The sequence below is a fragment of the Zingiber officinale genome, chromosome 7A (assembly GCF_018446385.1).
Source record: "Zingiber officinale cultivar Zhangliang chromosome 7A, Zo_v1.1, whole genome shotgun sequence".
Classification (NCBI taxonomy): domain Eukaryota; kingdom Viridiplantae; phylum Streptophyta; class Magnoliopsida; order Zingiberales; family Zingiberaceae; genus Zingiber; species Zingiber officinale.
Genome location: NC_055998.1, coordinates 104,109,058 through 104,132,213, shown reverse-complemented (window position 1 = coordinate 104,132,213; position 23,156 = coordinate 104,109,058). Strand labels below are relative to the sequence as shown.

At 36.3% G+C, this 23,156-nt stretch overlaps 1 long non-coding RNA gene across 1 annotated transcript; it reads left to right on the top strand.

Annotated features, from left to right (window-relative positions):
- The first annotated feature begins 802 nt into the window (after positions 1-802).
- LOC122000333 lies at positions 803-1,526 on the top strand. Its single transcript, XR_006117087.1, has 2 exons — positions 803-836; positions 1,308-1,526. It is a non-coding gene; the product is annotated as an uncharacterized LOC122000333 (long non-coding RNA).
- The last annotated feature ends 21,630 nt before the right edge of the window (positions 1,527-23,156 follow it).

Sequence of the window (23,156 nt, the reverse complement as noted above, 5' to 3'; positions counted from 1 at the left end):
AGTCTCAGTAATTCATTCATGCATTGAATTTGTGCTTTCCATCAAATTACGCCTCTGATTTCTCATCTTATCTCCTAAGTAGAATGATAGTTGGCTTGATTTTGTGGGTTCGGCTTATCAACAAGAGTCGTCTACTGAAATTGATCATCAATCATGGCCAAAAAAATAACATTTATAGCTGCTAAAAGAACAAAATTTACAGAGACTAAAATGTTAGTGAAAAAAGTACAAATGATTTATTATGTTAAGGTATTGACTAAATTTGTAATTTTGTTTGTGCAGGTCTTGCTCGGTGTAGTTGGAGACACTCGTATAATAAAGCACTTTTGTAGATCTTTCCCGTGGTATTCTAGCCTATCTTTAATATGCAAACTTACCAAACTTATATCTCACTGAGTTTTTTATATACTGTCTTAGTTATAATTTTATTTATTTTATCAGTTAATACACTGTATTTGTTCCTATAGGTCATTAGAGGTGACATCTAATATATTTTTTCCTCTTATTCTACAAGCTATTTGAAGAAAAATGGTAAGTTTTTGAAAGTTCCTTTTTATGAATCAAATTTGCAATTTACTTTATCTTATATTGGAATTTTTAGTTCCGCTCTAAGTCAGATTCCTCCGCGTGACGATGATGTTGATGGCGACGATGATAACGATGATGCTGGTGATGCTATTTCATGATTTTAATTATGTATGATGATTATTTGTCTCATAATTAGTGTTTTATACATTAAACCATGCCTTGTTAACTTTTCTAATTTTTATTTTATTTAATATTGTTAATTTGTTTTTAACAGGGTTGGTGAGGCGAAATATGTATCGGAGAAAAAAGTAAGTATTAAATAACACACTCGTAGTTGAACATGTTATACTTTTAATTATATTTATTTATTTTTAAATCAGTTATGTTTGAAAAGTTAAATAAAGGTATCAATCTTTTTATATATTCGTTGAAATTTGATATTACTGCATTATTACTTCAAATTCCAAATTATGATTAGAGTTTTCCTAACAACCAAGTAACTATGAGTACTTAAAGACTAGTATCAACTAATTGCTCATATATTAGTTTGTGCTTTCTTCATTTGAGACATTTTCATATTATAGGAATTTTAAGATACATCTCATTCTCTCTATGTTTGATGAAATACAATATTTGTAAAACTTGTTTGATAAGGTGAAATTTGGTATATCATAACAATTTGATACAAATGAAATTGTTAGAATTATGAGATTGTTAGAATTTAAGTTATTATCTTTCTGGTTACACATGATCTGATTTATTCGTTTATTTGTATGCAGGAAGAGAAGAGTTGATGGGGATGAAAGCTTTTGTGGAGAAAGAAGATGAGTTGATGTATCTTAGTTTTTTTTAAAAAAATTTAACTCCTTGTTTAACTTCTTGGATTATTAGACTTTATAAATATTTGAGTGTTGAACTTGTATAATATTTTGGAGTCGTTTGAAGAAGATGTTGAGAACTTTGAATTTGTTGTATTGTGATTTGATTTCAATTATTAATATATGTATATGAAATAGGATATGATATTGTTAATTAGGATGTGTTGAATGTATATATTGTGTTATTTGTGATATTGTTAATTAGGATGTGTTGAAAGTCTATATTTTGTTATTTGAATTTGTTGTATATATTTATTTGAATTTATTATAGAAATGTATAGTTGTTGGATTTTTTTTTTTAATTTAGGAACGAATTTGACAACGAAAACAATTTGTCCCAAACTTATCCATTGATAATTTCACAATAAAAATATTTTTGTTCCAAATTTCGTCCCAGATTTTGGGACGAATCTGCGGATTCGTCCCAGAATCTGGGATGAAACTGCGGATTCGTCCCAGAATTTGGGACGAATATTTATTTTTTAAATGAAATTAGTATTTTCGTTGCCAAATTCGTTGTAAATTTTGCAACAAAAATAATATTCGTCGCAATGTGTCATGAAAATTAGCAACAAATTTGGCAACGAAAATATAATTTGTTGCCAAATTTGGGATAGATTTGGCAACAAAATTAAATTCATCCCCGAATTCGTCCCCAAATTCGTTGCTAAGTTTGCAACAAAATAAATTTTCGTTGCAAAATTGTATAGTATTTTGGGACAAATAGAGTTTTTTGTTACAAAATTGGCAACGAATTTGGGGACGAAAATATTATTCGTCGCCAATTTTGTCCCCAAATTCGTTGCCAAATTTCCAACAAACAAATATTTGTTCCAAAAGTTGGCATCAATAATTTTGGGATGAAAATTTTTTCGTCCCAAATTTTGTCCCTAAATATTTTGCAACGAATTTTTCTTTCAAATTCGTCCCAAAATTTATCCCAGAAGCCTTTATTTTTTGTAGTGCGCATCTGGTGGCACTGAGCTAGAAAGTACAATAATTCTTGTGAACACCGTCAGAGACACCAGTTCGATTCTTCTGTCCCCAAGCTTCTCCTATCTCTCTGTCCCATGCAGTAAACGACAAAGATGAACAGTATATTTCGCGTGAGAAACACATGACGCCGAAGAAGAATGAGTCAAAATCGTCGAAAACACTGCGACGCGAGAAACCTGTTCGCGAACTCACGCCGCCCTCTCTGTGCCCTAACAGTCCTTCCCACGCCGTTTGTCCCGACGAAGGCCCACCGGTACGCAGTTCAAGCCGTCTTCCGACTGTCGACGACAACAGAGACTCCCAATCGACAGTTGAATCCCGACGCAACCCTCTCTGTGCCCCAACAGGTTCTCCTTCCCACGACGTCTGTCCCGACGAAGCCCTGCCGGTGCCAAATCCCATCATCTTCCAACTCTTGACGGCAACCGGTTTCCGTGGAGGTCAATCCCTCCTCCTTCCCACTTGCCCTCTTTGTGCCCTAACATTTATCTTCCTTGAACCTAGAAAAACCATTTAACAATTAGTCTGCTGTTAGTTGTTTCTCTATGGATATCTGTTCGACTCTTTCTTATCACGTATGTTGGAATCTTGTATTCAATTGTTAATTATGCACATTTGCTTTGCTTTGAAGCTAGGTACAATTCATTCTGTTCTTTTGATTTATTTAGAGAACGGACCATGAGTTTAAGCTTCTGTCTTGTAAATCTTCATAATATTTCCCTACTACTTCCATGGTTCTACTTTCATTCGAATCACTGCTGATGCAAAATTGTAACGCCCCGCCCCTCCTGCTAAGGCCACGGGGGTTACTTTACCATACTTACTTACTAATTACAGCGGAAGTCTTATTCGTAAAATTTTAAAACTTTTCTTTAGCTTTTAAATCACCATGACAAATCATCTAACATATAAACCACACAGTATACTTAACATATTTTTGAGACATGATACTCAAACACATAATAAAATGTCATGGATTTATGAAGTAGTGACATAAAGCTAGGCATAATTCTTATTTTTATGAAAGCAGGTCTTTTCTTTTTCGTTAGCCAAATCACTGCCACACACATCCTTCTAGCCTCTCCTGCTGCTCCCCTAGTTCATCCATCCCTTGCCCTTATCTGTAGTACAAGAAAGTAAGCTGTGAGCACTCATGGCTCAGTAAGTTCCTTTCCTACTCACAAAAACCGTATAACATATTAAGAACACAAGTCATATCATATGGAGTTAATTTCATCATATCCTGTAGCACATCATGACATGATCACAACATAAACATAAGATATCATAGTATCACACAACATAAACATCATACATGTCATAAGCATCATCATAAATATCATGGCATCATCATGTCATAAACATAAGGTATCATGGCATCACCTAAGGTATATGCAAGGTGAACTCTTAAACATGCATCATGAAAACATATGCAACATGTCTTTTAAACTTATAACATACATACTTAAACATAATCTCAACATGATTAGGGCTCCGGCTTGTACCACATACATAAATGCGCGCGTCCTATGTAGGTCCAAGGTAGCAAGTCTTGAACCCTACAAGGCATACATACTAGGCCCGTTTCTTAGTCCATCGACCTAGGGGCACTTAGGAGCCCATCCTTAACGAGGCCCGTTTCTTAGTCCATCGACCCCGGGGCGCTTATGGAGCCCACCCTTGGTACAAACCTTAAAAGTAAAGTAGCATGTCATAATAATAAAATTCTTAGCATAACTTTCATGTCATATTCATATCATGAAGAGTGCTCTTGATCCCACTTGTAGGGAGGTAACACTTAGGCATACTTAAAGCATGTGAAATTGAGCACATAGCATATCATGAATTTGGACACACAGCATATCATGATCACATGCATAATTAAGCACATAGCACATCATGAATTTGAGCACACAGCATATCATGATCATAAGCATATTTAAGCACACAACATATCATGATCATAAGCATAATTAAGCACACAACACATCATAAATTTGAGCACACAGCATATCATGAATTTGAGCACACAACATATCATGGTCATAAGCATAACTAAGCACACAGCCCATCATAAATTTGAGCACATAGCATGTCATGAATTTAGGCATATAGCACATTGTTACTCATAAGTCCTAATCACATAAATGAGTATAGCTACATAGCATATTCTTATCATGTCATAAAGCATTGCATGTGAGGCACATAAAAGATCATAATTAGGTTTCTACCCTAATATCATGTGATGGCCGAAACATGCTAATTTGTGACCTAGTTTAGTAAGAAACATGAAAACATATGAACCCCAAGCCTTTATCATATCTTACATCATAAGGAATACTTTGAACATGTTTGGTTTGGGTTCTTAGATTCCTAGGTCTCTACTTTCATCATGGACGAAACTTGTAGGACTTGATGCTAGGGTTCAAGTGTCCTAAAAGCATGAGAGCCTTAAACAACTTTCATAGCAAACATTCCAAGGAATAACATGAGCATAGTTGAGTTAGGTTCTAGGGTTCCTAGGCCCTTAAACATGATGTGCCCGAATGGTATAGGTCTTAAAACCAAGGTTCAAGTGTCCTAAAAGCATGAGAACCTTAAACATATTTCATAGCAAACATTTTAAGGACTAACATGAGCATAGTTGAGTTAGGTTCTAGGTTTCCTAGGCCCTTAAACATGATATGGCTGAATGGTGTAGGACTCAAAACCAAAGTTCAAGTGTCCTAAAAAGCATGAGAACCTTAAACATATTTCATAGCAAACATTTTAAGGACTAACATGAGCATAGTTGAGTTAGGTTCTAGGTTTCCTAGGCCCTTAAACATGATATGGCTGAATGGTGTAGGACTCAAAACCAAAGTTCAAGTGTCCTAAAAAGCATGAGAACCTACACAATTTCATGGTATCATTTATAAGGAAATAACATAAGAAATTTGGTTCAAGTTCTAATCATCCTAGGTCTTGGAACCTTAAGTGGCCAAAGGTTATAGACATGTAATCATCATTCTATGCAACAAATAAGCATAAAAGCAACAAGTTAACTTCATATCATTTCATCAAGAAGGTCATGAGCATCTTAGACTTGTTATAAATTTTCCCTAGGCTTCACATCTTAATATGGCCGAATCTTCTTGCATATGAAATAGGGTTTATATCTTCATACAATCATGGCACATCATAATTACCCTATCTTAGAGAAACATAGCATGCTTAGTTTTAGATTTAAAGCTCTCCTAGGCTTTTAGTTTTATCATGGCCGAATACCCATGTGAATGAAAATTAAGTTAAATCAACATACAATTGGGAGCAAATATGTTAACCACACTATTATCATAGAGCACATATTATGAGTACAAGAGATCATGCTTAGTTTAGTTTTGAAGCTCTTCTAGTTCTTTTGTTCATGCTTGGCCGAAATATTAAGTTCATGAACCTATAACCCTTTTTAGCGTAAAAACATAAGGATAAACTCCTACCATAATATACATGTCACAAGAAGTATATTGAGCACATCTAGTTAGGTCTTTAAACTTAGATTCTTTCTTTTGATCTTGGTTAAAAACCATGGATTTTCATGAAACAATACCTATGTTGTTAAGCAAATCTATTTACATGAAAAATCCCTATAAGCTATTGTACCACAGGTTAGGGGAACTTACTTCCTTTCGCTTGTGGTTTCTCTTAGAGAAAAATGTTCTAGTTGCTAAAGAAAGGAAGAAGCTTCTTCTTCTTGTGCCTCCTTTGGTTTCCTTTGCTTGGAAGGGCTAGAACTTGAAGATTTCTTCTCGGAAATTAGCTTTCTTGGAGAAGAACTTAACTTAGTGTTCGGATCAAGGAGAGGGAAAACCCCTTGGTCTCGGTGGAGAAGAGAGAAGGGAGAAGGAGGAGGAAGAAGGAGAAAAATGAGAGATTTCTTTTCTCATTTTCTATTTATTCATCATGAGGGGAATTTATGCCTTCATTAATCCTTCCCTTAATTCATCCATCACTCCACTCTTGATTCCCACGAAAATGAGGAGAGGGAAGGGTGAGGAAGGCAACTTGCCTTCTTCTTGTTCCTTCTCTTAACCAAGAGGAAGAGGAGGTAAGTCACTTGGTATTCTCTTGCTCTTTTGCTTAATTTTCTTTTATTTTTCTTCTCACCTTTAACTAAGATTCCATTCTTTCCTATCCATATGTAAATCATTATCCTAGTGGTTGTCATGCATCAATTTATCTTCATTATTTGTGGGTGGTCCAAGGTTCAAACCTTGACCTCTTCTTCTTTTTATTTCTATTATTTATTTCTTTGATTCCTCTTACTTTCATGCTCTAAAGAGATTAATGCTCATATACTTATCTTAAAATTTCGTGGGTGTTACAAAAATAGCTCAGTTTTTAATTATCTATAACTATTTTGTCATCACATTTTAGAATTCACATTGTGATATGTGTAGAAAATATATACATTTCTTGATTGTTTTTTTTTGTTCAGGATTAAGCTAATTTTAATGGAGTTGTCGTTGGTTGAATCTACGAGTTGTCGTAGGTTGAATTTTGATGTAAACGAAGACTGTCGGGATAATGAGTTTGATGTTATCGATGAGGGTACGGACTCTACCATGTTATTGATGAGTGATGACACATCTATCGTAGAAGAATTGATGCAAAAAATCAGTATAGAATTTAAGACAGAAGAGGATGCCTATGAATTTTATTTGAAATATGCTAAACAAGTTGGATTTGGCATAAGAAGGAGTAAAAGCCACAATGATAAATCAGGTAAATTAGTTGATAGGATTTTTTTTTTGTTGTGCACAAGGAAAAAGGGGAAAAGACAAACGAGATGTTTATGTGAAATCTCATCGTCTTGAAACAAGGTTTGGTTATGAGGCTAAAATGAAGATTAGTTGTCGAAAAAATGGCAACTTGAGTGTGGAGCAATTTGTTAAAGAGCATAATCATTATCTTTCAAGTCCAAACAAAACTCACCTCTACAGAAGTCAAAGAAATATATCTGCTTCTGCGGCAATACAGATTGAGATGACAAGTGATGTGGGAATCCCCCCAAAAGCATCTCATGATCTTATGGTGAAACAAGTAGGTGGGAGGGAGAATTTAGGTTTTTATTTCTCAAGATTGCAACAACTACTTGCGATCCAAAAGAACAAGAAATATTAGAGTTGGTGATACAAGAGGTGTATTGGAATATTTACAGAAATTGCAGTTTGATGATCCTAATTTTTTTTATGCTATTCAAGTTGATGAAGATGATTTGATAACTAATATTTTTTGGTGTGATGCTAAAATGAGAGCTGATTATGGCAATTTTAGAGATGTTGTTTGCTTTGACACAACATACAGAAAGAACAATGAAGGTCGCCCAATTGCGTTGTTTGTGGGTGTTAATCATCATAAGCAATCCATAATTTTTGGTGCAGCTTTATTATATGATGAAACATCTTTGACATTCGAGTGGTTGTTTTGTAACGCCCGCCCTCCCACTGCTTAGGAGGGACGGGGTTGCTTACAGTCATACGTGCATGCATACATATAAAATCATGATAGGAGAAACAGTTATTTATTTATTTATTTTCTACACTAATCATCATGCTTATCATATTGAACATGTAGACATACTAGTATTCATGCATACAACTTAATTAATATCAACTACTTGAAACATGATTCATGATATCATAAGCATACTAGCATGAAACATGGAGAACATAAGTGCATAACTATCCATACTAGTTCAAGTACTATCAAAGCATAAAGACAACACATGGTTCATATGCAAACTTAGAACATAAAAGCATAAAGCAGTTTTCTTCCACCGTGCCACTACCACACACACTCTTGCCCTTCCTGCTGCTCCTCTTAGTTTAGCCATTCCTTTCCTTTTTCTGCAGTACAAGGAAACATAAAAACTATAAGCCCATAGGCTTCGTAAGTCCCTTTCCTACTCACAAAAACCATGAATCATGCATGAACATAAAGTGGTAACATGTTCATTTGGTAAATCATAACATAACATGTGAGCGCATAAGCATAAAGTCATATCATGACATGTGAGAGCATAAACATAAAGTCATATCATGACATGTGAGAGCATAAACATAAAGTCATATCATATCATGTGAGAGCATAAACATAAAGTCATATCATATCATGTGAGAGCATAAGATCATATTATAGCATGTGAGGGCATAAACATAAAGCAGTAACAAGATCATATAAGCATCATAGACATATTTCCAAGAGCATCTTAAGTAAGCATAAAGGAAACCATATAACATGAATTTGTAGATGCAAGATGTTCTTTTGAAAACATGTATCATGAAATGAGTATATTCAAGATGTCATTTTGAAAACATATAACATATACATACTTAAACATAATCTCAACATGAGGGCCCGGCTTGTACCACATACATAAATAAATGCGCGCATCCTAAATAGATTCAAGGTAGCAAATCTTGAACCTACTAGGAACTAGGCCCATTTCATAGACCATCGACCTAGGGGCAACTTAGGAGCTCACCCCTTTTACTAGGCCCGTTTCATAGACCATCGACCTAGGGGCGCTTATGGAGCCCACCCTTGGTACAAGCCATACAAAAGTAAAATAGCGTGTCATGTTTCTTATCATATCATAGCATATCATATTTTTGTCATATCATGAAGAGAGCTCTTAATCCCAACTTAAGGGAAGCATCTCTTTGTTATATCATGAAGAGTGCTCTTGATCCCAACTTAAGGGAAACATCTCTTAGGCTTTTCATCTTACATAAGCCTTTCATAAACATATCATGATGGCATAAGTACACATAACATAAAGCATATCATAAGGAATCATAACATGATGACATAAGTGCACATAACATAAAGCATATCATAAGGAATCATAACATGATGACATAAGTGCACATAACATAAGCATATCATAAGGAATCATAACATGATGGCATAAGTGCACATAACATAAAGCATATCATAAGGAATCATAACATGATGGCATAAGTGCACACAACATTTAGCATATAACATACAACATGGTGACCTAAAGCCTATAGCACATCATAAGGAGTCATTATCATGCATGGTTGGGGTTTTGATCTTCCTACAAACCCTAACTCATTCTTGGCCGAAACCTAAAGGTGAGGTTCCAACTTTTCAATACAACATGTAGCATGGAAACTTAAACTAACAACATGTAAAAGATCATACATCATGAAGAAGCATAACAAGCATGGTTAGATTTCAAAACTTTGCTCTAAGTCTCAAATTCAACCTTGGCCGAAACCTAAAGGTGAGGTTTTAAACTTTTAAATACAACATGAAGCATGAAACTTAAACCAACCATATATTAGAGATCATACATCACGAGGAGGCATATACAAGCATAGTTAGGTTACAAAATTTTTCCCTAAGCCTTTCATCCATTCTTGGCCGAAACCTAAAGGTAAGGTTTTAAACTTTTAAATACAGCACGAAGCATGAAACTTAAACCAACCATATATTAAAGATCATACATCATAAGGAAGCAAATACAAGCATAGTTATATTTCAAAACTTTGTTCTAAGTCTCAAATTCAACCTTGGCCGAAACCTAAAGGAGAGGTTTTAAACTTTTAAATACAACATGAAGCATGAAACATAAACCAACCATATATTAGAGATCATACATCATGAGGAGGCATATACAAGCATAGTTAGGTTACAAAATTTTTCCCTAAGCCTTTCATCCATTCTTGGCCGAAACCTAAAGGTAAGGTTTTAAACTTTTAAATACAACATGAAATATGAAACTTAAACCAACCATATATTAAAGATCATACATCATAAGGAAGCATATACAAGCATAGTTAGATTTCAAAACTTTGCTCTAAGTCTCAAATTCAACCTTGGCCGAAACCTAAAGGTGAGGTTTTAAACTTTTAAATACAACATGAAGCATGAAATTTAAACCAACCATATATTAAAGATCATACATCATAAGGAAGCATATACAAACATAGTTAGGTTTCAAAACTTTTCCTTAAGCCTTTCATCCATTCTTGGCCGAAACCTAAAGGTAAGGTTTTAAACTTTTAAATACAACATGAAGCATGAAACTTAAACCAACCATATATTAAAGATCATACATCATAAGGAAGCATATACAAGCATGATTAGATTTCAAAACCTTGGCCTAGATCTTGTATCTCAACTTGGCTGAAACTTCAAGGTAGGGTTTCTAAACTTTTAATACCACATGAAGCATAAAACTCTTAACTAACAACATATAAGAGATCATGTATCATGAAGGAGCATAAACAAGCATGTTTTCATTTCAAAACTTTGCCCTAGACCTTGTATCTCAACTTGGCCGAAACTTCAAGGTAGGGTTTCTAAACTTTTAATACCACATGAAGCATAAAACTCTTAACTAACAATATATAAGAGATCATGTATCATGAAGGAGCATAAACAAGCATGTTTTCATTTCAAAACTTTTCCCTAGACCTTGTATCTCAACTTGGCCGAAACTTCAAGGTAGGGTTTCTAAACTTTTAATACCACATGAAGCATAACACTCTTAACTAACAACATATAAGAGATCATATATCATGAAGGAGCATAAACAAGCATGTTTTCATTTCAAAACTTTGCCCTAGACCTTGTATCTCAACTTGGCTGAAACTTCAAGGTAGGGTTTCTAAACTTTTAATACCACATGAAGCATAAAACTCTTAACTAACAACATATAAGAGATCATGTATCATGAAGGAGCATAAACAAGTATGTTTTCATTTCAAAACTTTGCCCTAGACCTTGTATCTCAACTTGGCCGAAACTTCAAGTAAGGGTTTCTAAACTTTTAATACCACATGAAGCATAAAACTCTTAACTAACAACATATAAGAGATTATGTATCATGAAGGAGCATAAACAAGCATGTTTTCATTTCAAAACTTTGCCCTAGACCTTGTATCTCAACTTGGCCAAAACTTCAAGGTAGGATTTCTAAACTTTTAATACCACATGAAGCATAAAACTTTTAACTAACAACATATAAAAAATCAGTAATCATGAAGGAGCATAAACAAGCATGTTTTCATTTCAAAACTTTGCCCTAGACCTTGTATCTCAACTTGGCCGAAACTTCACGGTAGGGTTTCTAACCTTTTAATACCACATGAAGCATAAAACTCTTAACTAACAACATATAAGAGATCATGTATCATGAAGGAGCATAAACAAAAATTTTTTCATTTCAAAACTTATCATGTCCGAACCCTAAGTTTCTTTTCAAAACATTTTAAGCATTGAAAACATAGGAGTCTACTTGTACTGCAGGTGAGGGGGGGATACTTACTTCCTCTCGCTTAATTCTCTAAGAGAAGTAACCTTGCTTGTGAAGCTTTCCTAGAGAAGAATTCTTTTAGCTTGGTCTCGGCAATGGTGAGAAGAGGGAGCTTGGTTTTGGTGGAGAGGAGGAGGGAGGAGGAAGAGAGAAGAAAATGAAAAGTTCTCTTTCCTTTTCTCCTTTTATTCCAAATGAAAGGAAGAAGGAAAAAATGAACTTTTCCTTCCCTTTTCTTTTACTCATCCTAAATGAAGGGAGAAAGCAAAACTCTCTTTTCATTGTAAGAAGAAGAAGGAAACTTGGACTTCTCCTTCTTAGTGAAGAGAGCTTTCACTTTCCTTACCTTTAACCATAATTTCCCTCTTTTCATAAGAGCACACCCCTGCCAGGGCTACTGGTTATAACATGGAACCTCTTACTAAGAGGTCCAAGGTTCAATCCTTGGTCATGCCTTTTTTTGGTTTTTTTTTGTTAGAAGAGTCCACATGAAACCTATTTAACCATGCATAATTTCATGTAAAATTTCTAGGGATCCTATGGGTGTTACAGTCACCCATACCTCATAAAATTTCATCCTCGAACTTAAAATAGCTCCAGGTAACTAAGGTGGCCTAGGACATCCTGCTGAGTGCGTCAGCCACTTTGTTTGCCTTTCCCGGATGGTAGAAGTTCTCACAGTCATAGTCCTTGACTAGCTCAAGCCATCTACTGTAACACCCATGAAGTTTTATAAGTACATGAGTATTATTTTCATTAGAGCATGGAAATAAATAGAAAGAATAAGACAAAAAAGAAGACTAAGAAACAAAAAAAAAAAAGGGTAAGAGGTGGAGGCCAAGGATTGAACCTTGAACCTCCCACAAATAATGGAGGAAGACTAATGACATAATCACCACTAGGATAATGAGTAGCATATGGATAGGAAGGAATAAAATGGTAGTTAAAGGAGAGAATAAAAATAAAGCAAAGAGCAAGAGAAAACCAAATTTCTTACCTCTTCTTCCTCTTGGTTAAGAGAAGAAACAAGAAGAAGGCAAGTTGCCTTCCTCACCTTTCCCTCTTCTCATTTTACTGAGAATCAAGAGAGGAGACATGGGAGAGTTAAGAGAGGGAATTAATGAAGGCATAAATTCCCCTCATGGTGAATAAATGGAAAATGAGAAAGGAAATCTCTCATTTTCTCCTTTTTCCTCCTCCTTCCTCCTTTTCCTTTCTCCACCGAGACCAAGGACTCCCCCATCTCCTTGATCCGAACACTAAGCTCAGTTCCTCTTTAAGAAAAGTAAATCTAGAGAGGACACCTACAAGACCTATCCTTTCCAAGCAAGAAAAACAAGAAGAGGTACAAGAAGAAGAAGCTATCTCCTTCCTTGGCTCCTAGGATATTTTTTCTCCTTAAGAAAAACCACAAGCGAAAGGATGTAAGTTCCCCTCACCTGTGGTTCAATAGCTAAATGATTGTCATGTAACTATATTGCTTAAAAACCTATGTTTGTTTCATGAGGGTTTCGGCCAAAACAAAAAAAAAAAAAAAGGTTTAAAGAACTTTGAAAAAAAACCAACTAGGTATGTTCATGATGTTTGTTATGATATGTATCTTATAGTAAGGGGACTAAACTAATACTTTCATGCTAGATTATTTGGTTAGAACATAAGTTTATGAACTTAGATTTTTGGGCCAAGCAAGAACAAAAGAACTAGGAGAGCTTTAAACCTAAATCAAGCATGCTCTCTTGTCCTTATGATATGTACCTTAGGGTAAAAGGTGTTATTAATGTTTTCTTTCCACTTGTATGTTGATTTGAACTTGATTTCCATCTTCATGAACATTCGGCCATGATAGAGTTGAGGGCCTAGAAGGGCTTAAAACTCAAACCTAAGCATGCTATGATTCTCATAAGACAAGATATGAAGCTAATATGTTATGTCATGATCTTATGTTAAGTTGAACTATATTTTTATGCATATGATGATTCGGCCATGTTGAGGCTTGAGCCCTAGGAAAGTTTAAATCAAGTCTTAGATACTCATGACCTTCTTGATGAAAAGATATGAAATAAATTGACGTTCTTATGTTGCTTGTTGCATAGAAACTTGAATTCTTGCTCTATAACTCTCGGCCACACTTGCTTTTAAGACCTAGGATGCTTAAATTCTAAACTAAGTGGTCCATGTTATTCCTTGTAATGAATACTAAGAAAGTTCTTATGGTCTTCATGCTCTTATTCCACTAGAAATCTAATCCCCATGCTTAACAAGATTCGGCCACATTAGGTTAAAGGGCTTGAGAAGCTTGAAACTTAGACTAAGAGTACTTATGGTGCTTCTCATGATATGTATTGAGATATTGGTATGAAGTTCAACATTTTCATGTTACTTGTAACCTAGAAACATGTTGCTAGGGTTTCGACCATGTTAGGGTTAAAGGCTTAGAGAACTTGGAACCAAAATCAAACATGCTCAAGTTGTTCTTATGAAATATGATGTGACCATTGTTAGGGTTTTTCATGCTTGTATGTTGCTTATAACCCAAAATGAGGCTTAATGGGTTTCGGCCATGATATGAAAAAGAACCTAGAAAGCTTGGAACCTATACCAAACATGCTTAAGATGTTCCTTATGTTCTAAGAAATGTTAAATGTTTAGGGTTCACATGCTCTTTTGTTGCTTGCTAACCTAAACCATCTCTACATGTTTCGGCCACCACTTGTTACTAAGGTTAGAGACCTAATTATGTTCTTTCCATGAACTTCACATGCAATGCTTTATGATATGATAAGAGTATGACATGCTGTGATGTTTATTTGTTTATGTTAAGTCCTATTCATGATATGCTATGAGCTTAATTTCATGATATACTGTGTGCTTAATTTCATGATATGCTATGTGCTTAAGTTCATGATATGCTGTGTGCTCAATTTCATGATATGCTATGTGCTTAACTTCATGATATGCTGTGTGCTCAAATTCATGATATGCTATGTGCTTAAACTCATGATATGCTATGTGCTCAAATTCATGATATGCTATGTGCCTAAACTCATGATATGCTATGTGCTCAAATTCATGATATGCTGTGTGCTCAAATTCATGATAGGTTGTGTGCTTAATTATGCATGTGATCATGATATGCTGTGTGCTCAAGTTCATGATATGCTGTGTGCTCAAATATACATGCTTTAAGCTATGCCTAAAGAGTTGCTTCCCTATAAGTGGGATCAAGAGCACTCTTCATGACATGAATATGACATTAGTGATATGGACTATGTAGATATGACATGCTATTTTACTTTTAAGGCTTGTACCAAGGGTGGGCTCCATAAGCGCCCCGGGGTCGATGGACTAAGAAACGAGCCTCGTTAGGGATGAGCTCCTAAGTGCCCCTAGGTCGATGGACTAAGAAACGGGCCTAGTATATGTATGCCTTGTAGGGTTCAAGACTTGCTACCTTGGATCTACTAGGACGCGCGCATTTATCTACGTGGTACAAGCCCGGATCCCCTCTTATGTTGAGATTATGTTTAAGTATGTATGTTAATAGTTTTCAAAAGACATGTTGCATATGTTTTTATGATGCATGTTTAAGAATACACCTTGCATATACCTTATGATTATGCCATGATATTTATGATAACGTTATGATATGTCAAGGTGCATTTGATGATCATGTTATGCTATGCCATGATACCTTATGTTTATGCCATGATGGTTATGATGATGCTTATGACATGTATGATGTTTATGTTATGCTATGCCATGATACCTTATGTTTATGCCATGATGTTTATGATGATGCTTATGACATGTATAATGATTATGTTGTGATTATGCCATGATATGCTACATGATATGAAGAAATTATCTACATGTGATATGACTTGTGTTTTAATATGCTATACGGTTTTTGTGAGTAGGAAAGAAACTTACTGAGCCATGAGTGCTCACAGCTTACTTTCTTGTACTACAAATAAGGGCAAGGGATGGATGAACTAGGAGAGCAACAGGAGGGGCTAGAAGGACATGTGTGGCAGTGATCTGGCTAAGGATAAAGAAAATATCTGCTTCCACTAAATAAGAATTATGCCTAGTTTTATGTCATTTACTTTATAACTTCATGACATTTTACTTTGTGTTGAGTATCATGACTCGAAAACAATATTAAGTATGCTATGTGGTTTATGTGATTAGATGATTAGTCATGGTGCATTTTAAAGTCATGAAAAGGTTTTAAAATGTTACGAATAAGTCTTCCGCTGTAATAAGTAAGTAAGTATGGTAAAGTAACCCCCATAGCCTTAGCAGGAGGGGCGGGGCGTTACAGTTTGGTATCAGAGCCAAGTTAGCCTCTCACTACACACATGTCAAGCCTCCATCCTGCCGCTCCAAGTAAGAATTTATATGTTTAAGTTAAATTCTTTTTAAGATGCCTTAATATTATGCATGTTTACTTATCCTGTCTGATTATGATAAGTCATAACTATAGGATAGGTATGCATGATGGTAGAATAAGAATGATAACGACCTTATGTTAACTTGGATAGAAATAACGATAATTTATTGTCGTTTAATGAAGATAAGCATGGCTAGGAGACGCACTACTCGAGCAGACGAGACAGCGACTCCACCGGATCTGACACAGATAGTTACCGACCTCCAGCGTCAGATCACAGAGCAACAACAGCTGATCACGACTTTAATGGGTCAGCAAGAAAATCCTGTCACCCCGCGAGTGAATCAGAACACAGTGCCTATTATTCCAGTAGCCGCACCAGTACCACCGATAGCCCCTATTCCGGTGGTCCGACAGGAGACTTACTTGATCCAGTGGCTAAGGTTGAAGCCGGAAAATTTCTCAGGTACTTGTGAGCCATGGGACGCCCAGGCCTGGTTCAAGACAGTAGAAAGCATAGTAGAGCTATTGGACTGGCCTGTGCCGGAAAAGATCAAATGTGTATTGTTCTATTTTTCCGGAGATGCAAGGATGTGGTGGGAAAGAGTAAAGGCAAAGAGACAGATTAATCTGATGACATGGATGGACTTCGAGACAGAGTTCTTTGAAGAGTTCTTCCATATGCAAGTGACGAACCGACACTATGACGAGTTCACCGTGTTCCGGCAAGGTGACCTATCAGTGAACGAGGCGGTAAAATGCTTCAACCGTTTGGCACGCCTATGTCCAGAGTTGGTTCGCACAGAAAGAGAAAGGGTCAGACTGATGCTGAAATGCTTCGACCCGAGATAGCATTAAATGTGGCCGGTGGAGTTAATAGACCGCAGACTACAGAGGAACTAGTCAGCAGTGCCCTAATCACAGAACACTATCAGAAAGAAATGGACGAGAATAAGAGTCAGTCCCGAACAGAAGGACAGAGACCCTCAGGCAGCAAAACAAACTGGAAGGGGGCCTCTACCGGAAAAAGGAAGCAATGGGACAATACTAAAGGCAGCCCAGCGAATAAGCAACCGAAATACCCCCAGTGCACTATTTACGGAAAGCTGCATTCCGGAGTATGTCACAAGGGTTCAAGGAGGTGCTATAATTGCGGAGGGGAAGGACATCTGGCCAGGGACTGCACCAGTCGGAATCAAGCCTCACCCCAGCAGTATCACCAGAACAAGAGTACCCCCTCACAACTACATCAAATGCAAGGTGCAATAGAAGGGACTTCAATCAGCCAAGGAAGATTGGAAGCCCCGCCAACTACAAACGCCAGGGTGTTCGCGCTCACCGGAGAAGATGTGGCGAATGCCTCTACAATCGTCACAGGTCAGCCGCCTATTTCTAGTCAATATACTAAAGTTTTATTTAAAACGGAAGGCAAACCAGTGGACGAATCTATCGGGAAACCAAGAAATATTTCATGTCATGGAGTCGAGATTATCTCCGGACAACTCTCCACCCTGACCATAGCACCCACCCTATTCGATAATATATTAGAGAAGCAAACCAGTGACCAAAGCCTCCAAAAGATTAAACAAGAGATCTTAGGAGGAAAGAATAACGGGTTCTGTATCGCGGACAGTGGAATATTATATCTCAGGGATCGATTATGTATTCCCGAGGATCCCGAGCTACGAAGGAAGATATTAGAAGAAGCTCATTCCACGCCCTGTGCAATGCATCCAGGATCCACCAAAATGTACCAGGATCTGAAAAAGAAAATCTGGTGGTCCGGTATGAAAAGAGATGTGGCTCAGTACGTCAGTGCCTGCCTGACCTGTCAGAGGGTTAAAGCAGAACACCAGAGGCCGGGAGGATTACTACAGCCTGTCCAAATTCTAGAATGGAAATGGGAAGATATCTCTATGGACTTCATTTCAGGATTACCCAGGACAACGAACGGCTATGACGCTATATGGGTAATCGTGGATAGATTAACCAAATCCGCCCACTTCCTAGCAATCAAAATGACTTATTCAAACGAGCAACTGGATCAATTATACGTCAAAGAAATTGTTAGGTTACATGGGATTCCTAAGACCATCATTTCAGACAGAGATGGTCGTTTTGTTTCACATTTTTGGGAAGGCGTTCAGAAGGCTCTGGGTATGAAGCTATTATTCAGTACTGCCTTCCACCCTCAGACTGATGGACAGACGAAGAGGGTTAACCAAGTATTAGAGGACATGTTACGAGCTTGCGCATTAGACTTCAAGGGGAGCTGGAGCCGATATCTATGCCTAGCGGAATTTGCCTACAACAATAGTTACCAGGCTACTATTGGGATGACACCTTACGAGGCTCTGTACGGGAGGAAATGTAGATCTCCTATATGTTGGTACGAAGGCGGTGAAAAGAAAGAGATGGGGTTTCAAACTGAATTCATCGATAACACCACCCGTGCCATACAGAACATCCACCAACGAATAGAAACTGCACAGAGCTGACAAAAGAATTATGCAGATAAGCGACGAAGGCCATTGGAATTCAGCGTTGGAGACTCAGTATTTCTCAAGGTAGCACCTATGAAAGGAGTTATGAGGTTTGGCAAGAAGGGAAAACTAAGTCCGCGTTATGTAGGACCATACCAAGTTCTGAAAAGAATCGGCAAGGTAGCTTATGAAATAGAGTTACCTCAAGAGATGTCAGCCATTCACAACGTGTTCCACGTTTCGATGTTAAAGAAATGTATTCCGGGCATGGACCAAGTGATTGAACCACAGACAGAACAAGTGCAAGAGGACCTGACCTACGAGAGCCGACCAATTCAGATATTGGATCGAGACGTCAAGAGACTAAGGAACAAAGAAGTACCCTTAGTAAAGGTCCTGTGGCAAAATCAGCGATACGAAGAAGCTACGTGGGAATGGGAAGATGATATGAAACGGAAATATCCATCGCTATTCTAAGTTCGAGGATGAACTTTTTATGAGGTATGGGGTACTGTAACACCCACGAATTTTTATAAGTACATGAGTATTATTTTCATTAGAGCATGAAAATAAATAGAAAGAATAAGAGAAAAAGAAGACTAAGAAACAAAAAAAAAATGGTAAGAGGTGGAGGCCAAGGATTGAACCTTGAACCTCCCACAAATAATGGAGGAAGACTAATGACATAATCACCACTAGGATAATGAGTAACATATGGATAGGAAGGAATAAAAATGGTAGTTAAAGGAGAGAAGAAAAATAAAGCAAAGAGCAAGAGAAAACCAAATTTCTTACCTCTTCTTCCTCTTGGTTAAGAGAAGGAACAAGAAGAAGGCAAGTTGCCTTCCTCACCTTTCCCTCTTCTCATTTTCATGAGAATCAAGAGAGGAGACATGGGAGAGTTAAGAGAGGGAATTAATGAAGGCATAAATTCCCCTCATGGTGAATAAATGGAAAATGAGAAAGGAAATCTCTCATTTTCTCCTTCTTCCTCCTCCTTCCTCCTTTTCCTTTCTCCACCGAGACCAAGGACTCCCCCATCTCCTTGATCCGAACACTAAGCTCAGTTCCTCTTTAAGAAAAGTAAATCTAGAGAGGACACCTACAAGACCTATCCTTTCCAAGCAAGAAAAACAAGAAGAGGTACAAGAAGAAGAAGCTATCTCCTTCCTTGGCTCCTAGGATATTTTTTCTCCTTAAGAAAAACCACAAGCGAAAGGATGTAAGTTCCCCTCACCTGTGGTACAATAGCTAAATGATTGTCATGTAAATATATTGCTTAAAAACCTATGTTTGTTTCATGAGGGTTTCAGCCAAAACAAAAAAAAAAGAAAGGTTTAAAGAACTTTGAAAAAAAACCAACTAGGTATGTTCATGATGTTTGTTATGATATGTATCTTATAGTAAGGGGACTAAACTAATACTTTCATGCCAGAATGTTTGGTTAGAACATAAGTTTATGAACTTAGATTTTTGGGCCAAGTAAGAACAAAAGAACTAGGAGAGCTTTAAACCTAAATCAAGCATGCTCTCTTGTCCTTATGATATGTACCTTAGGGTAAAAGGTGTTATTAATGTTTTCTTTCCACTTGTATGTTGATTTGAACTTGATTTCCATCTTCATGAACATTCGGCCATGATAGAGTTGAGGGCCTAGAAGGGCTTAAAACCCAAACCTAAGCATGCTATGATTCTCATAAGACAAGATATGAAGCTAATATGTTATGTCATGATCTTATGTTAAGTTGAACTATATTTTTATGCATATGATGATTCGGCCATGTTGAGGCTTGAGCCCTAGGAAAGTTTAAATCAAGTCTTAGATACTCATGACCTTCTTCATGAAAAGATATGAAATAAATTGATGTTCTTATGTTGCTTGTTGCATAGAAACTTGAATTCTTGCTCTATAACTCTCGGTCACACTTGCTTTTAAGACCTAGGATGCTTAAATTCTAAACTAAGTGGTCCATGTTATTCCTTGTAATGAATACTAAGAAAGTTCTTATGGTCTTCATGCTCTTATGCCACTAGAAACCTAATCCCCATGCTTAACAAGGTTCGGCCACATTAGGTTAAAGGGCTTGAGAAGCTTGAAACTTAGACTAAGAGTACTTATGGTGCTGTAATACCCACTAAGCTTGTAAGATAAATATATGAATGTAGGATTTTTCCTTAGAAAAATAATAGGAAGTGAGTTGAACCAAAAAGGAAATAAAAAGAAATAAAAATAGGGAGAGGTCAAGGATTGAATCTTGAACCTCTTATATTATATTTCATAGATTTAATGGGTAATGACCAGTTGGGATAGGAATAATATGTTGATAGCAAAGGAGGGAAACTTATGATAAAGATGAGAGTAAAAGCTAGCCAAAAGGAAACAAGAAAAGAGCAAGAGAAAGGCAACTTGCCTTCCTCCCTTTCTCTCCCTCTTCCTCTTTGATTTTGCCGAAATGTTTAAAGAGGAATTAAGGGGATTCATTCCCCCTTATTTCACCATGAATGATGTGGATAAATAAATAAATAAAAATAAAAATAAAATAGAAAAAAAAGGCTAAGGGAGAAGGAAAGCAAAAACTAAGTTTGCTACCTCTTCCCCCTTAACATAAAAGAGAATATGTAAAGGGAAAATTCTATTTTCTCTCATTTTTCTCATTCTCTCCTCTCCCTCACCGAAACCTCAGTTCCCCCTCTCCTCCATTTTCAGCCCCAAGCCAAGGTTTTCTCCTAAGAAAACCTAAGATACAAGGAGGACTTAGCAAGGTAATCAAGGGAAAGGAACTAGAAGAAGAGGCTACTTCTTCTTCACCATACCTTAGATCCACAAGCGAAAAGGATGTAAGCTTCCCCTCACCTGTGGTACAAGGATTTTATGTGCTTTTCAGATTTTATGAAGATTTTAAAACCTAGAAACAAGTTTGAGAAAATTCGGCCAAGAAGAGCTTTCAAAATCTAATGGTGTTTAAACTAGTCTTCACTACATGATAGATTTTTCTATGCTATGTAAAGGGGTTCTTCTTCATGCTTTTATACCTATATGATGCTTGATCAGAGGAGTACTGAACCCTAGAATTTCGGCCAAAAATATTCTTGAGAGGCTAGGAAAATTTATTGTTTTACCCAACTAGTATAAGGTTCTCCCTATGAAATATTAAGGATCATGTATTAGTTTTTCTTCCTTAGAAGATATTTGAAACTAAGAGAAAACCCACTCATATGATTCGGTCAAGAAAGGGTTTAGGGTTAGGAAGACCTTGAAATTTAAATAACCATGCTCATGTGATAGAATACAAAGATCTTAAAGGATTTGTATGCTTGAATATTGCTAGAATTTCATGAACTCCTTCTTAGGGTTTTTCGGCCATGATGAGATGGATAGCTTAGAAAAGCTTAAACAAAATTTTAATATGCTCAAGACCTCTGTGCTATTTAGATATGAAAGTTGTTTAATGCCCTCATACTTAATTAGGGTGTAGAAAAATTAGTTGCATGACATATAACATGTATGACCACAAGGGGTCCTAGCTTATTCATGAACCAATTTGTATATATGTTTCTTAGTAACTTTTGCCATGAAACTTACTTAGGTTTTTCATGCTTTAGGCCACTTAAAAACCTAGATAAGGAATGGTAGGTTTCAGCCATGAGAAAAAAATAAAAGAAAAAGAGAAAAAGAAACCTAGAAAGCCTAAGACACAATTCATATGTATACTCATTATGCTTGTCCTTATACATGCTATGAAACTTGTATAAATTCTCATGATTTTAGGCTATTTGAAGTAAGTTTATATTCTGTGAGTTTCGGCCAAGTAGGGTTTAAAAGACCTAGAGTCCTTAGAAATGAAACCAAATGTGTTAAAAGTACTTCTTATGAAAATAGGATAATGTGTTGATTATTTCACATGCTTGTATAATTTTTCCATGACCTAAATGAACCCTTGAATGTTTCGGTCATGAAGGAATAGATGCCCTAGAAACCCTAGGACTTAAATTAAATATGCTCATGTCACTCTACATGAAATATGATAAGTAAGAAGCCAAGGTTCAATTGCTATATGTTGTTTTATGACCTAAAATGATGCTAGGGTATGTTTCGGCCATAACTATTGTATGATTGCTTGTATGAATTTATACATAATGTTAGTCCAAGTTCACATGCTTGTATGCTTGTTTGTAGCCCTAATGAGAACTTGTTAAATTTCGGCCATGACATATGTTAAGGGCTTGAAGAACTTAGGAACTAATTCAAATGTGTCAAATGTGTTTACCTTGTTCCTTGGTAAAAATGTTATGAATATGATTTAAAGTTGTCCATGCTTTTATGTCATATGGAACCTTGTTTCACACTTTAAGGTTTCGGCCATATGAAATTAGGGACTTGAGGAACTTAGAAACTAAGTTAATCATGTTTATAATACTTCCTATGAAAATATTATGATGATAATTTAGGTGCCACATGCTTGGATGTTGTGTTTAACCTAAATTGAGCTCTAAAGGGTTTCGGCCACAAGGGTTTAGGAAGCTTAAAACCAAGATAAATATGATAC